The sequence below is a fragment of the Elgaria multicarinata genome, chromosome 2 (genome assembly GCF_023053635.1).
Source record: "Elgaria multicarinata webbii isolate HBS135686 ecotype San Diego chromosome 2, rElgMul1.1.pri, whole genome shotgun sequence".
Taxonomy (NCBI): Eukaryota; Metazoa; Chordata; class Lepidosauria; order Squamata; family Anguidae; genus Elgaria; species Elgaria multicarinata.
Genome location: NC_086172.1, coordinates 90,221,580 through 90,236,350, shown reverse-complemented (window position 1 = coordinate 90,236,350; position 14,771 = coordinate 90,221,580). Strand labels below are relative to the sequence as shown.

At 44.9% G+C, this 14,771-nt stretch overlaps 1 protein-coding gene across 2 annotated transcripts in view; it reads right to left on the bottom strand.

Annotated features, from left to right (window-relative positions):
* The window catches only part of INS (insulin), a 108,594-nt gene that overhangs the window by 8,246 nt on the left and 85,577 nt on the right, over positions 1–14,771 (bottom strand). The window contains exon 1 of one of the 2 annotated variants that reach the window (XM_063117167.1): positions 9,814–9,862. The exons of the other annotated variant lie outside the window; for it this stretch is intronic. The gene's annotated coding sequence lies outside the window, so the exon portion shown is untranslated. Of the gene's footprint in view, positions 1–9,813; positions 9,863–14,771 lie in introns of those variants that run through there. 2 annotated transcript variants of the gene reach the window in all.

Genomic DNA, 14,771 nt, shown 5'->3' with positions numbered 1-14,771 from the left:
CATAAGAAGAGCCCTGCCTGATCAGACCAAGGATCCATCTAGTCCAGCACACTGTTCACACAATGGCCAACCAGCTGTTGACCAGGAACTCCAGCAAAAGGGTTCCAGGAGTGAGTAATTGAATGCCACCTTTTCTGCCAAGACTCTTGTTCATGCATTGGTTCAGTTGGACTACTACAACCTTCTTCTCACTGGCCTTCCTTCTTCTCACATCAGTCCGTTGGTTTCTGTTCACCACTCTGCCGCTAAGATCATCTTCTTGGCTCGCCACTCTGACCATGTAACTCCACTTCTGAAATCTCTTCATTGGCTTCCAATTCACTTCAGAATCCAATATATCTCTCCTCTCTCATCTCACACTATTGCCCCGCTCGTGCTCTTCGCTCCTCTGATGCCATGTTTCTCGCCTGCCCAAGGGTCTCTACTTCCCTTGCTCGGCTTCGTCCATTTTCTTCTGCTGCCCCTTATGCCTGGAACGCTCTTCCAGATCATTTGAGAACTACAAGTTCAACCGCAGCTTTTAAAGTTCAGCTAAAAACTTTTCTTTTTCCTAAAGCTTTTAAATCTTGATTTTGTTCTGACTTTATACTGTTAGTTTTACCCTACCCAGTGCCTGTTTACCCTACCCAGTGCCTGTTTGTATTCTCTTCCCCTCCTTATTGTTTTATTATGATTTTATTAGAATGTAAGCCTATGCGGCAGGGTCTTGCTATTTACTGTTTTACTCTGTACAGCACCATGTACATTGATGGTGCTATATAAATAAATAAATAATAATAATAATAATAATAATAATAATAATAATAATAATAATTTCCATGCAAGGTATCACTGGAGAATAAGTTTCTGTTGCCTTTGCCACAGGGGGAGACATAGTAGTGGTGTGGGGCCAGAATCCTTCCTGAGTTGAGTAATGGAGAAGGCCAGCAGCAGGACATAACCAGAATACCTATGAGGCTGAGCCCAAGGAAGACACTCTGCCAGAAGATGGTTAGAATTTGGAGGAGGTAGTCAGGAGAAGCACAACCCAATTCCTATTCCCTTAGCCCCATGTATGAAAATATGGAGCACATCTATCATTCTGCTTAATCCCAGGGCAAGGAGGAGTTGCAGGCGAGAATTCTTAAAGGCAGTCCATGCATGAAGGAGTTTTTGCATGTGACCCCTGCATTGTACAGGTATGTATAGATCCTTGTAGGGGGCAGCAGCAGAGCGCCCAGCACCACACCTGCACCAGGCCCCATAAACACTCTTGGTGGCCAGGCAAAGCTGACCAGGAGGGTCCACCAAAGTGTGTGTGTGTCCACCGTCGAGGAATCAACCACCTATGCTCTTTAGGGAGGCCTCCAATGCTAGATGGAGGAGAGCCTCCTGCCATCCATTAGGATGTCAGCCTTCCTCTCACCAATCTAATCCATTCCAATCCAGTCCACTTAATGCACTGCTCTTTTGCCTTGGGAGGCTAAGAAGGTGGGACTTACCATAACTGATAATCATCTCAATATTCCCAGACTACATAAACTAATTTGAGATTTACATTTTTTGTTGTTGTGGATTAGGAACAATAACCCTCAAACATGCAACTCTTCGTAAGTCTGTACTTGGCAACCTGGCATCATGTAAATAGCCGTTGGGGAAATGTCACTGGCTTGTTTTACTGATGTTATCACACAAAAGGGTGTTTAGTTTTGCTGCCCATGCAATCATAATCCATTACAAATTTATGCAAAAGAAATAAAAGAAAAAAGCCCTGGTTAAAAGAGAAATGTGGGAAGCTTAGTTCTGTCTTGGATGATGTCAACTGTGTTGACAAAACATTTTATTCATTCACTTTTCTTCTTTGCTTGAAGGAGGCTCATTATAAATGTTCCTTGATTTTAATTTTTCTATTTGGATATTGTAAAAACAGATGGCCAAAACAACTGAACCGCTGGTACATATTATATTCAAACGTCAAACTCTCCTTCACGATCATGTGTTTTGGATACAATTGTAAAAATAAGATCGTTCCTCTACAACAACAGAACAGCTTGTTGTTGTTTCTTGATCGCTACAACCTGAGATCCAGGGCAAGGTCAGACACTGCATGATGTTTACATGTCCCAGGCATGTTTCGCCATAGTTTACAGGAGGCTTCAAAAATGGCATCTTTACAAGCCTTGACATTTGAAATGGGAATGCAATGCAGGGCTTTAGCATGAAGTACCCATCAAAATCAGGACATGAGAAGTGGCCCAGGGTCTCCTGGGAAAGGTTGTGCTATAATTAGACAGCAACCATGAGGAACTCTTGGGGAAGAATAGTAAAAACCATCTTTATATAACATCCTATAAGGCATTTTAGAATGCTCCAAATGCTGTGTAGGTAACCCTTACCTGCAATCCCTCCTATGCCTTTCCTTGTGGCAACGGCTACAGAAACTTATTCTTCAGTGGCAGGTTGCCTGAAGAAGGTGGCACTCCCTCCCTCCCTCCTTCCTTCCTTCAACTCTTTCCCCGGAGTTCTTTCCGTGGCCAGAACAGGCCACCTGGGCCGGAGCTACACCAAGCAGGATATCATTTTAAAGCAGTAGTGTAGATCCTGTCCTGCTCTAGCACAGAATCCCTCCTGAAAGTCTTCCCTGTTCCTTCTGCCCTTACAGCAAACTCTGCATCAGAGGCTACTTGGCCTGCCTGACCAATCTCTATTGCTGCTTAGACATAAAGCAAGATTTTACCTTACCATGACGGTCTTAGATTACCTTATAATGTGCAGCACCCCACCGCACCCTGCACCCTTCCAGCCTCCCGAGGAGAATTTGAAGACCGGCTTAAACCTCAAATTAGTATCTTTTTTGTAAACCACCCAGAGAGCTTCGGCTATGGGGTGGTATATAAATGCAACAAATAAATAAATAAATAAATCTCTTCTGTTTCATACACAACTATATAAAATATTTACTTCATCACAGCTGGTGAGAGGTCCCATGATGTCCCAATTACATGTTGAGATTCAGTGTCATCTTACACTCTAATATACCATTTAATCCTCTTATGAAAACTTTCAACATTTCAAGAGTTCTGATGAACAATGTGTCAGCGTCAGGGCACAGGTTAATGGTACACTCAGGAACTAAAGCAGGGTGGTGGTGGTGGTGGTGGCTTGCTTTGTGAGGGCCTGGGACAAATTGCCCCATTTGCCCCCCCTCCCCTGGCTTCTGGGCAGCCATACAGCCTTGCAGTGTTACCTAGTTGTATGGCTTATGAAGGTTGCGAAACATAGCAGTGTAACAGGATATACATTATTTTTATCTTTAAAAATAATGTAGAAAAGTTAGAAAGAAATAAGGGATCTAGCTGAACTCTTACAGATTGTTGTTGTTGTTGTTGTTATTATTATTCTGTTAAAGTGTTTACAGTATTTTAAATGCGAAGTAGGGGTGTGCAAAGTGGGTCTTCTCTGCCTCGAAATTAGATCTGGAGCTCCATAGAGGTGATTCTCTGCTTCAATTTCGGAGCTGCTTCCTTCTCTCCCCATCATCGAATTACCCATCAAAGAACCATTCCGTATTTGGGTAACTGGCATTAACAGAAATGCTTATAGCTCCCTCATTTTTAAAGATAAAGAGATAAAACTTGGCACAGTGATAGCTCTTACAGAGGGCTGTAGTGCCACCAAGTTTGAATCTGATTGGTTCATGCTTTGATTTTTAAAGAAGTTTTAAATAGAAATTAACAAAATTGCTGCATAATTTTAATAGATAAAGAGATGAAACATGGCAACTTGATAGCTCTTAAGGGGGGCTTTAGCCATGCCAAGTTTGAATCAGATCCATGCATTGATTTTTTAGGAATTTTATTAAAAAAATCTCCACTCCATCCTTCTCCCACCTGATGACCTCCAGAGCCCCCCACCCCACCCCACCCCAGAATGGGAAGCTCAACCACTGAAATAAAGAGCCTGCCTGTACCTGACTCAGGTGTAGAAACTTTCTCACTCTCCATGCCAGCCTGCCAGCCCAGCAGCACTTTCACACTGTGGAAATGTGGATGATTGACTTCAATGAGGCCAAGCGGAAATGCTCTCTCCCCCCCCACCCCATGGCCAGAACCAGTAGCCAGTGAGAGTTCCCCACTCCCCCAAATACTGCGAACATGTTTGGGGACAGCGCCCTGCTTATTCCTAATTGGTTAGCCACAGATGTCAATATCAAAGCTACCCCTCACCCCACTCAGCATCTTCCAAATATGGAGATATTCACTTTAAACATGCACAAACACACACAGAGAGCAAGATAATTCAGGACACTTTAGAAGCTCCAATTGGGCACGTCTCTGCTCTGATATTAATCGATGGATTTGGAAGTGGCCAATCTCTGCTCTGGAAGATCAAATGCTCCGCAGATGTTTGCGGTTACCAGATAATTCCAGGGCGGAGAGCACACCCCTAGTGTGAAGTGTTTGGTAACATTGGCCTTAGCTAGACCTACCTGTTAGTCCGTGATGGAGGGGTGAAGATCTCATGATGGTTTTATCATGAGATCCCCCCTCAGTTTACATGTGGCGTGCGACGACCTCAGATGGAGAGGTATCTCACCCACCATTTTAATTTTTTTCTTAAAGAGGCAGCAGCACATGAACGCTCATGCACAAAAGGTAAGGATTTTTTTTTTTTAAAAAAAATCTAATTTCCCCGCTCCCCCACCCCCGATGGGCGCAGTGCTCCTGAGCAGTGCTGTGCCCCATGCGCAGGTCCCGGCTCCTCGTGAGGAACTGCAAGGAGCCAGGACAAACTGTGGTGCTCGACCACACATTCCACGGTCTTGGGCTCAGCCCAAGACTGCAGAAAAAACAGGCCTAACAGGAAGAGTGAGATCCCGGGGCAATGTAAGGGACATCCCTCCCTGATCCCGGGATCCCCTGTGCGTCATGTGGATGCACAGGGACGATCCTGGGGATCACCCTGGGATTTCACCCGGTCTAGCTATGGCCATTGTCTCAAAGCAAAGCTGTGTTGCACTGATTTTCACCTAATGCAAATGACATCAAAGCGGAAATTGAAAAAGAAGCACACTTTAAAATGAATTGAAGAAAGATCATTTTGGTGTCTCCTTCAGTTCATCTTGGTGCACTACTCAGCTCAGCATCCTGCTCAGCTCAGCTTAGTGCCACCCTCAACTCAGTGCCCCCGGCAACTGCCCAAATCTCCAACCCCTAAGGCTGGCCCTGCCTGTTTGTGATACCAGCAACTGCTATTCAGAGGCATGGTGCTTTTGAACAAGGGAACAGCATATACAGTAGCTATCATGACTGGTAGCCTTATCCTCCATTGATTTCTTTAATCCCCTTTAATCCCTCCATTGATTTCTTTAATCCAGGGGCTCATCTACACCTAGAGCCCATTCAAGAGGGTGGAGGGATGATTGCAAAGTTTTTTGCTTCAGTGATCATCCTTTACAGGGCACACACCAGTGAGTTTGCCCGCAATTTAAGGAGAGCCATTCCAGGGCGATTTTTTTTAATGACTCCTGAGTCTTGTACAAGAGCAGAGTTGCAATCTTGCGTGAAGATGAGCTTTTTTAAAACACACACACACACACACACACACACACACACACAGAGAGAGAGCACTGAATGACCTGGAGACCCATCCAGAACGTGTCGACAATGTTCTCCCCCAATACCCATGGGCTCACTCCGCACAGCTGGTTGCCTGTTCACCAAGCCCCGCTACGCACAATGAAAAGCAACAGCTTCACAATGTGAGGGCACCAGCCGTGCACCTCGGGATTTTTGCGAGAGCGGGGAAAAATGGGACAAAAGCTGTCATCAATATCCTGGAAAAACTGAGGGGTCATCCCTAGATCACAGCAGGAGCAGCTATGCGCCATGTGGCCCATTAGGGATGACCTCGATACTATTCTGGAATAAATGGCTGGTGTGGATTAGGCCCAGGTTGGTGGTTATCAGGACATAAAGAAAGTCTTCCTTTTGTCTGCCCCGGATCTTCCACTATTCATCTTGATTGAATGTCCCCAGCTTGAGACATTTTGAAAAGAGAGAAAAACTTCTCCTTCCAAACTATGCATCATTTTATTCTCCTCTATCATGTCCCCACTACCCCCATGCCACTTATTTTTTTCTCATGTAAACGGCTGCAAACAGTGGAACCATTCCTCACGGAGAAGTTGCTCCAACCCCCTGACCATCTATAAACAGGCGCCCATGTTCCCAGGAAATAATAATAGTGGTGCCATGTGATATGAAGCTGACACATATTCTGCAACCCTGTCTGTGGCTCAAGTAGTGGCATGGCCCAGCTTCCCTTATATGAGCTCTGTAAGTGCCATCAGATGTGGGGGGCGGGGAATCACATTTCCTTACCATTGCTTTTCTCCTCCCCACGCTTCTGTCTCATAATATTTCCTCTTTCTTCACAAAGAGGAAGAAAGAGGAAGTAAACCATGACTAGGTGGCCCATTCAGTGGTCATTTTCATTGCGTCGCTTTCCCTGCACACAGCAGGAAATGGTGGCACTTTCCATTAAAAAAAAATGGATATAAAGGGGTCTATTTTGTGATGGAAAGAAGGCAAGAAGGAGCAGGAGACGCATGGGAGGTGGACGTCGTCATCAAAAGGTCCCGCTAACATCCGTAAGTGGGGAGTAATGAGTGTGTCATAAAACTGTGTATCTCCGTTTCTGCACCTCTTGCATCAAATAAGAAGGAAATATGGCCTCGGCTATTCTTGGCTATATTGAAGGGTTTTCCTTCCTCTTTGACAGTGTTTCATCAACAGCTTGGTCCCATCGCTAGTTACTATGCTGGGAGGAAAAGAGTGAGTGGGGGGGGTGGGGGTGGAATTAGTCTAAAGTGTTAACATGTTTGCTTTTCTTTAATTCTGTACTTCAGAAAAAGCTGCTGGCATTGACATCTTGGCAGGCCCTCCAATCCCAACACCTATTGCCCATCATTAGTGTAATCGCACAGATTTAATAGGCCCATTATCTCTCCTGTTAAAAGGTTCACAGCTACTCAAGGCTGGGATTCTCTGAAGCATGCACAGGTTGCCAGTGTGATGACATAGAAATGGCACACTGTTGCTTCTATTTTTCCCCATCTTAAAGGTTTAATGTGCTTAGGAAGCAAAAATTTTGGCCAGGAAAGTGCTGAAAAGGCAGCCTTTGACTAAACCTCATGTCACTAGGACTAGTCAAAGTGTTATAAATATGGGAAGGAGAAAGGGCGGAAATCATTTGTTGCCTTTCATCTCAGAGCAAACTCCAAACTTTCCTCAACTATTCCCTCTGGATTAGGTAAGTCTGTTTTTTCCGCTATCTCTTACTTTCCGTAAAGGCACAGAGCGCTGGGTTCAGACTTGGTTCAAAGCTCTGCTGAGGTGTTATGCTCATAGGGCGGTCATAAGCAAGTCTTCCAGCCTGACTTCAGAAATTACAGAGAAGTACCAACAGATGGCCAGTGTGATCCACTGGCCACGCTTCTCTTGTATTTTCCAAAATGGCTGTCGGCATATCCTGATCCCAGACAAATGGAAGAAAGACCTCATCAAAAGATTCCATGCCTTGGACATTGCTACTGCATTTATGAGCAACTTTTAGGAACAGACAGATTTTTCATAATATACAGGCAGCTGCCAAACAGCATAGTGTGTTGGTGCACATGCATAAGAGAACTTTCCTGCCGTTTGCTTTGGGAAGCAAAAGAGAAAACTCTATGTACTCACTGAATATTTTCTGCCTGAATAGCTAATGGTTGTCCTTTGAACAGCAGCACTCTGCTTAGGAGCAAGCTAGGCATACATCATCCATAATTACTAGTGAAGGGATCATCAATGCCTACTACTTATTTTACCAACAGAATTGGACTTCTGACCCCACATGTAGGGTTGCTTTTTTATATATATACACATACGGCATGTGCTTCAGATGCACACCTAACTCTGTAGGCTGCAACCCCAAGCACTCTTCCTTGGAAGTAAGCCCCATTAAACACATCAAAGCCAACATGCATGGTATTGACCTGTTATCTGTTGCAATAACAAATAAAAAACTGTTTCACAGCTGGCATGGCAGCCAATTGGTGTTTTCAATCATGGGCCTTACTAGACCTACCTTTAAATCCGGGCGTGTGGAGGGGCCAGCCCACACTAGAAGTAGCGTGGGCTGTCTCTCCTGTCTACACGTAACACGCAACGGGGTCAAGGGAAACCCCCGTCGCGTTGGCCATTTTTTTCAATTTAAAGGGGCCATGTGCGCAGGAGCGCACCAACGATAAAGGTAGTCTTTTTTTTTTAAAAAAAAAAGGTTTCCCTGCTCCCCCTGCCCCCGATTCCCCCCGTGATGTCCGATGCCCCCCGCCCCCCTGTAATGTCCAATGCCCCCCACTCACCCATGATGTCCAATGCCACCCTGCCCGCCTGCCATGTCCGATGCCCCCCCTGCCCACCCGCCATGTCCGATGAGACCGCAGCCTGAGACAGCAGGAAAAACCGGGCCAGAAGTCGGAGTCCTCTTGCCATTAGCATTTTATCATTGAAGCCCAAATTTTTAATAAAGGAGAGCAGGATGGAGACAGGCTCTGCCTGTCAAAAGATGTCTCAACCTTAATATTGTTAAGATTCAAAGAGATGGGGGTGGGGGGTGTCAATATGGTCTGTTTACCCTATCATGGCTGTGCAGTGCACTGTTTATGTGTTCCAAAACTACACCAAGCAGGATAGGACATCTTCAAAGCATTTTGAAAACTGTATATGGAGTGTATGGAGCTCCCCTGCCTACAAGAGGCTCTCCACACATTGCAATGGAAGGACCTGTTCTGTATGCTTAAAGGAATGTTTGTGAGAATGAACACAACATAAAGCACATGGATCTCCAGATCAGGGCAGCTGACACGAATATTTAGAGATGAAAAACAGCGCACCTGCCCTCAAGAAGGAGAAGAGGAAAGAAAGAAAGAAAGAAAGAAAGAAAGAAAGAAAGAAAGAAAGAAAGAAAGAAAGAAAGGTAGGTAGGTAGGGGGGATTCCAGACGTCGTACTGAGGCCGCTTCCATGCGGCCCCAGTGCGACCCCAAAGCGATTGTGTAACTTGCCTGTAAAAGAGACGAGGAAGAGGCGTCCTTGCCACCGCCACCCACCTACCTCCTCGCCTGCCGGGACGGAGAGCTCGGTGGAAGAAGGCGGGGTGGAGAGCGGGAGGTGGGTGGCGGTGGCGGCGGCAAGGACGCCTCTTCCTCGTCTCTTTTACAGGCAAGCTACACGATCGTTTTCGGGGTGCACTGGGGGCGGATGGAAGCGCCTTGAGTACGACGTGTGGAATCCCCCTAGGTAGGTTTCTGAGAATTTGGTGTTTTGCAAGGATGTAAATAGATGAGATAGCTGCGCAGTGGCGGTCTTCCTGGTTTCCATAAACAATGATTAGATATGATTTTTAAAATCCTTTTTAAACATGGGGTGGCAGGTGGAGGACAAAATCCAGTGACAGTGATTTGTTTTAGTATCTTCTGAACTTAGCCATTAACGTCTGCATTAACATTTGGCTACTTTTTAGTGGAAGCTTGATCTGTTCATATATACATACATACATACATACATGAACATTCTAGTCTTCATACAGCTTTGATAGCACAAGCCTCATCAACATGAGTAGGAGAATGAATTCAGAATCAGAGACATTATTTTAATTTCTGGCAGATGCCAGAATCTTCGATAAGGCACACCCTAAATGTTGTTGGGCTCTTCTTTAACATCTGGGGTGGTATCCAAAATTAGTCTAGGCAGCAAAATGTCTTGGACCAGCCCTGGCTTCTCCTCTTTACCTTTGCAGCCTGCTTGTTCACCTTCCTCTCAGTCTGGGCCAGACAATGGTGGTAGTGAGAAGGTGGAGCAGCAGATGCTCCACTTGCTTCCTGGCTCTGCCTGTCAAACAAGCAAACAGTAGCAATGATGAGGAAGAGGAAGAGGCGTAAGAGGGGATGGTGACAATGGTGCTGAGAAGGCAGATTCAGGAGGGATGGGGACCATTGCACAAATGCCCTCAAAAATCTAAGGCCACAGCTAGACCTAAGGTTTATCCTGGGATCATCCAGGGTTCGCCCCTGCCTGAGCACTGGATCCCCTGTGTGTCACCTAGATGAACAGGTTTGACCCCTGGACAATCCAGGGATAAACCTTAGGTCTAGCTATGGCCTTAGAGCCACCACTGTAACCACTGGATATGCTATGAAAACAATTAGATGTTTCCTGTTTTGAGAAAAAACTGCCACACTTATTAGTTGTGGGAGATGCGTAACCCCCTCCACACACACACACGTACAAATATGTGCTATTCTTGCAGAGAACCCAACAGTCAAGATGCTGTTTGACTTTACTCATTAAATCTATTTTCCCCCATCTCTACTTGTGATAGTACCACCATTGCAATAAAGCTGTGTTTTGTGTACTGTGGATATGGTTCCATTACAGGTAGCAATCTTGTTATATTATAACTGCCCCCACATCCCTATGCAATTTTGGTGCTTTTATTTTTTTTAAAGGGTGGTGCTTTTAATTATTTGTGGCATTTCTATGCTGCCTTTTTGAGGCCAACCAAGTGTTTTACAAAACAAAGGAAAGGAAAGGAACCTCTCATGCAAGCACTGAGTTATTACTGACTCTTGGAGGGATGCCAGCTTTCGCTGACATTTTCTTGGCAGGCCTTATGGCGGGGTGGTTTGCTGTTGCCTTCCCCGGCCGTTATTACCTTTCCCCCAGCTTACTGGGTATTCATTTTACCGACCTCGGGAGGATGGAAGGCTGAGTCGACCCGAGCCGGCTGCCTGAAACCAGCTTCCGCTGGGATCGAACTCAGGCCGTGGAGAGAGTTTCAGCTGCAGAAACTGCTGCTTTACCGCTCTGTGCCACACGAGGCTTTTTTTACAAAACAAAACAGAATATAAAATAATCAAATAAAAATAGTGAAGCAATAAAAGCAACATAAGAAGAGCAATGGTGGATCAGACCAAGGATCCATGTAGTCCAGCTTTCCGTTCACCCAGTGGCCAACCAGCTGACCACTGGAAACCTACAAGCAGAACATGGGTCCAACAGCATCCTCCCACTCATGTTTCCTAGCAACTGGTGTATGTAGGCATACTGCCTCTGATACTGGAGGTAGCATAGAGCCATCATGACTAGTTGCCATTGATAGCTTTATCCTCCATGTATTTGCCAAATCCCATTTTAAGCCTCCAAAGTGGAGGCTTAAGAAGTTTAAGAATCATAGTAACAATTTTAAATGCAAGCTTGAAAAGACATGTCTTGACCCCCTTCCTGAATGCAGAGGGAGAGGGGACCGGTTGCAGCTCCACAGGCGAAAGCCCTTTTCTGAATACCCAACAAGTGGACCTCTGAAAAAGAGGGTGTCTTCAATAGGGCCTCTCCTGCTGATCTCAATAACTGAACATGTCCATATCAATCAGGCATTCAGTTAGCCAGGTCCTGAGCCATTCAGAACGTGAAGTTAAAACCAACATCTTGAATTGAGCCTGAAAAATAATTGGCAGCCCGTGCAAATATTTCAGTATTGGGGTACACCGGTTAGCAGCCTACTGGCTGCATTTTGCCTTCCATAATGTACTCTCTGTGATGCACACCTCTGCTTTACTGACTGAATGCTCACATATCCCTTTAAAGAATTCAGGCAGGGCTACTCTTTCCAAAAGCAATGTCCTGCCATTTTGGAAAGTGGTTGTATTCATATTTTAAAAGCATTATGCTCTCCCCCACCCTTTCACAGTAACGTCCTTGATCCTCTCTGCTGAAAAGAAGAAGAAACCAGGTGAGTGGCTACTGTAGGCAAGTAAAAGAAAGACTGGAAGGGAGTTTTCCAGAAGTTGTTGTAGCAGCAGTCAGAATGGAGAGCTTCTACAATCACCTGGGCCAGATCTACACCTTGTGTCAAATCATTATGAGCCTATCATGTTAATGCTATATCCCTCTTGCGCATTTATACCTCATAGGACACACAGCGACATTTGCTGCAGTATTTTGGATAACGTGGAATACAGAGCAGGAAATAACACTATGAAAGTGGTATATAGAATGTGTAATGTGCCCCAATAGTTATCAGTGTGCTTCAATACCACCATAAAGCAATAGGGTACGAGGAGCATCAGACAGGGGGTGGGGGAGGGATTGCCGTTCCCTACTATTGCTTCTCCGCTCCTGCTCCTGTCCCACATTACTTCTTCTTTCTTCCCGGAGAAGAAAGAGGAAGTAAACAAAGACCACGTGGCCCAATCAGGGGCGGTTTTTATCACACTGCTTTTCCTGCACACAACAGGAAATGGCAGCACATTCCATTTCCCCAGAAAAAGTCATATTAAAGGGGGTCCATTTTCGTGACATTAAAAAAGGCAAGAAGGAGCAGGAGGCGTGTGGGAGGCATACATCATTGTCTAAACGACACACGAAAAACCATGTAGCGAGCATGTGATAAAACACTTGTCTGATGAACCCCTAAATCTAGCCCTTGGGTCTTCTTACCATATGATGCCTCTTTCACAGGCTCCTGTGCAAAGCGGCCCTAAATCATCTATGTCATAATAGATTCTCAAGGTGAAAATATGTAGTAGTAGTAGTAGTAGTAGTAGAAGAAGAAGAAGAAGAAGAAGAGCAGCAGCTAACTCCTAGAACTAATACTAGCATAGTACAGGATGTATAGTTGTCATCTAGCATTCATTTGTATCTTTCCATCAAGGGGAATTTCAGGTAAATCTTCAAACCCTTTCCTAGTAACAGTTCATTCGCATGCATGTGGCTGATCTGCATGCTTATAAGTACTTAGAATTAAGGAGAAAGACAATACCAGCAGCTGTCTGGCACTTTGGGTTACATTCCTAGCATATTGAAAGCATTCAGATACCACAGGGATGAGTACGTTATAAATGCTAGGGGACGTTTTAAAGTTGGCACCATGATCACATAAGAATATGTGGGGCAGCTGCATTTTAATAACATTCTCGAGGGCACTGAATAGCTCCCTAAGCACACGTCATTCACATTGCTAATTTTAAACTAGAAAACAAAATTATAAAGTTTTAAATATTATATTAGTATTCCAAAGCTTACAAACAAAAGCACCCAGTGAGACATTTGCTGCTCCTTAAAATGGAGTGGCTGCCAGGAATCCAGAAAAAGTGTGTTGGGGGGGGGGGGGGGATATGACAGTAACGTACCCATGTATTCATATCAAAACACAAAACAATTTCAGTTGTTTGGTTTGTTTGTGTAAGAGGAACAGCTTTGTTTTGGTTTTGGTGGTCATTTGCTTACATGTTTTGGGAAAGCTGATTTAAATGTTGGGAAGTTCTGATAGCTATTAACCACACATGCCTGAGCATCCCTGCCTTGCAGTTTTGTTTCTTTGCACATCGGGGTAGCACATGGAATAGCTCAGAACCAAAAAATAATTCCAGTGGTATTTCACCTTTTCAAGCATATGTATACAAGTTCTTAGCATGTGGAGACGCAAGCTGTTTGCCTCCTGCCACCTTTACATTTCTGTCCGTACTTGTGGTTGTCCCTGACTCCACTGTGTCTGGAGAAGGTAAGCTGAAACAGTTGATGCCCCTCACTGTGAAGAAAAAAAAGAGGGGAGGAATGGTGCTCTCCCTTTTGGTTCTAGAATGACAACCATTTTATTAATCTAAGCCAGCTGGAGAGATCCTGAGGCACAACAGGTGGATAATAAGACAATGTTTTCTCTCTTCAAAATACAAAAGAGCAGACATAGGAGACCCACTCCATTAGGAACATAAGAAGAGCCATCAGACTGAGGGTCCATCTAGTCCAGCACAGTGGCCAACCAGCTGTCGACCAGGGACCCACAAAGCAGGACATGAGTGCAACAGCACCCTCCCACCCGTGTTCCCCAGCAACTGGTGTAGACAGCCTTACTGCCCCCTATACTAAAATGGACAATTGTTATCTTAATTTTTTTTTTCCTGGCCTGACCAGGTGGACAGTATAGGGAGGGAGGGAGGCGTACACCCTCCCCCACATGCAGCATATTGAAGACCATTTTTAATTATGCTTCAGGAACACCTGTATTTCTGCCCATCTGTTGTATTGCAAGAATCTTAAGACACCAGAGACATCTTCTTAAACACTACTTTATTCTCGGCCTAGACTGAAACTGAAACTCCAACAAACACACTCCAATCTTCCTGACTCTACCCTTCACTTCCTCTTCCTCCCAGCTCCCCTCCATGCCTCTACTACAACTCCCAACATGCAATTCACCTACCACAATACCACATATCCCCTTTATTTAAACACAATAACTTTTCCCCACCCATCAAGTACATAACAGACTAGCACATCCCTGCAAACAACATAATACAACTTTTATCCTTGAGTCAATAACATTGTTAATTGCTGCTGTTGTAAGATAATTACTTAACATAGTCTTTAGCCCATGCAGGCTGTTGTCTGGTGCGCTGAGGGCGTTGATCAGGCAGGGGTCTTGGTTGGCTATTTTGAGCAAGGGGCAATACTCTGGAGTCATCAATGCCAACTAGGTGCCTGTCGGTAGCTGGATCATACTGAGTAGGAGCCAGATTCCTGGTCTTCCATCTCCGTCCATTTGTAGATGAGTCAGAATAAACACGAGCAAGATAGCGAGCATTCCGTATATGGCCATCGGATAGTTTATAGGTGTATTGTCCTACCTGTCAAGTACCTTCAGGGGTAAAGTGAATCTTTGTTCTCCTTTCCGAATGATTCCTGCTTTCTT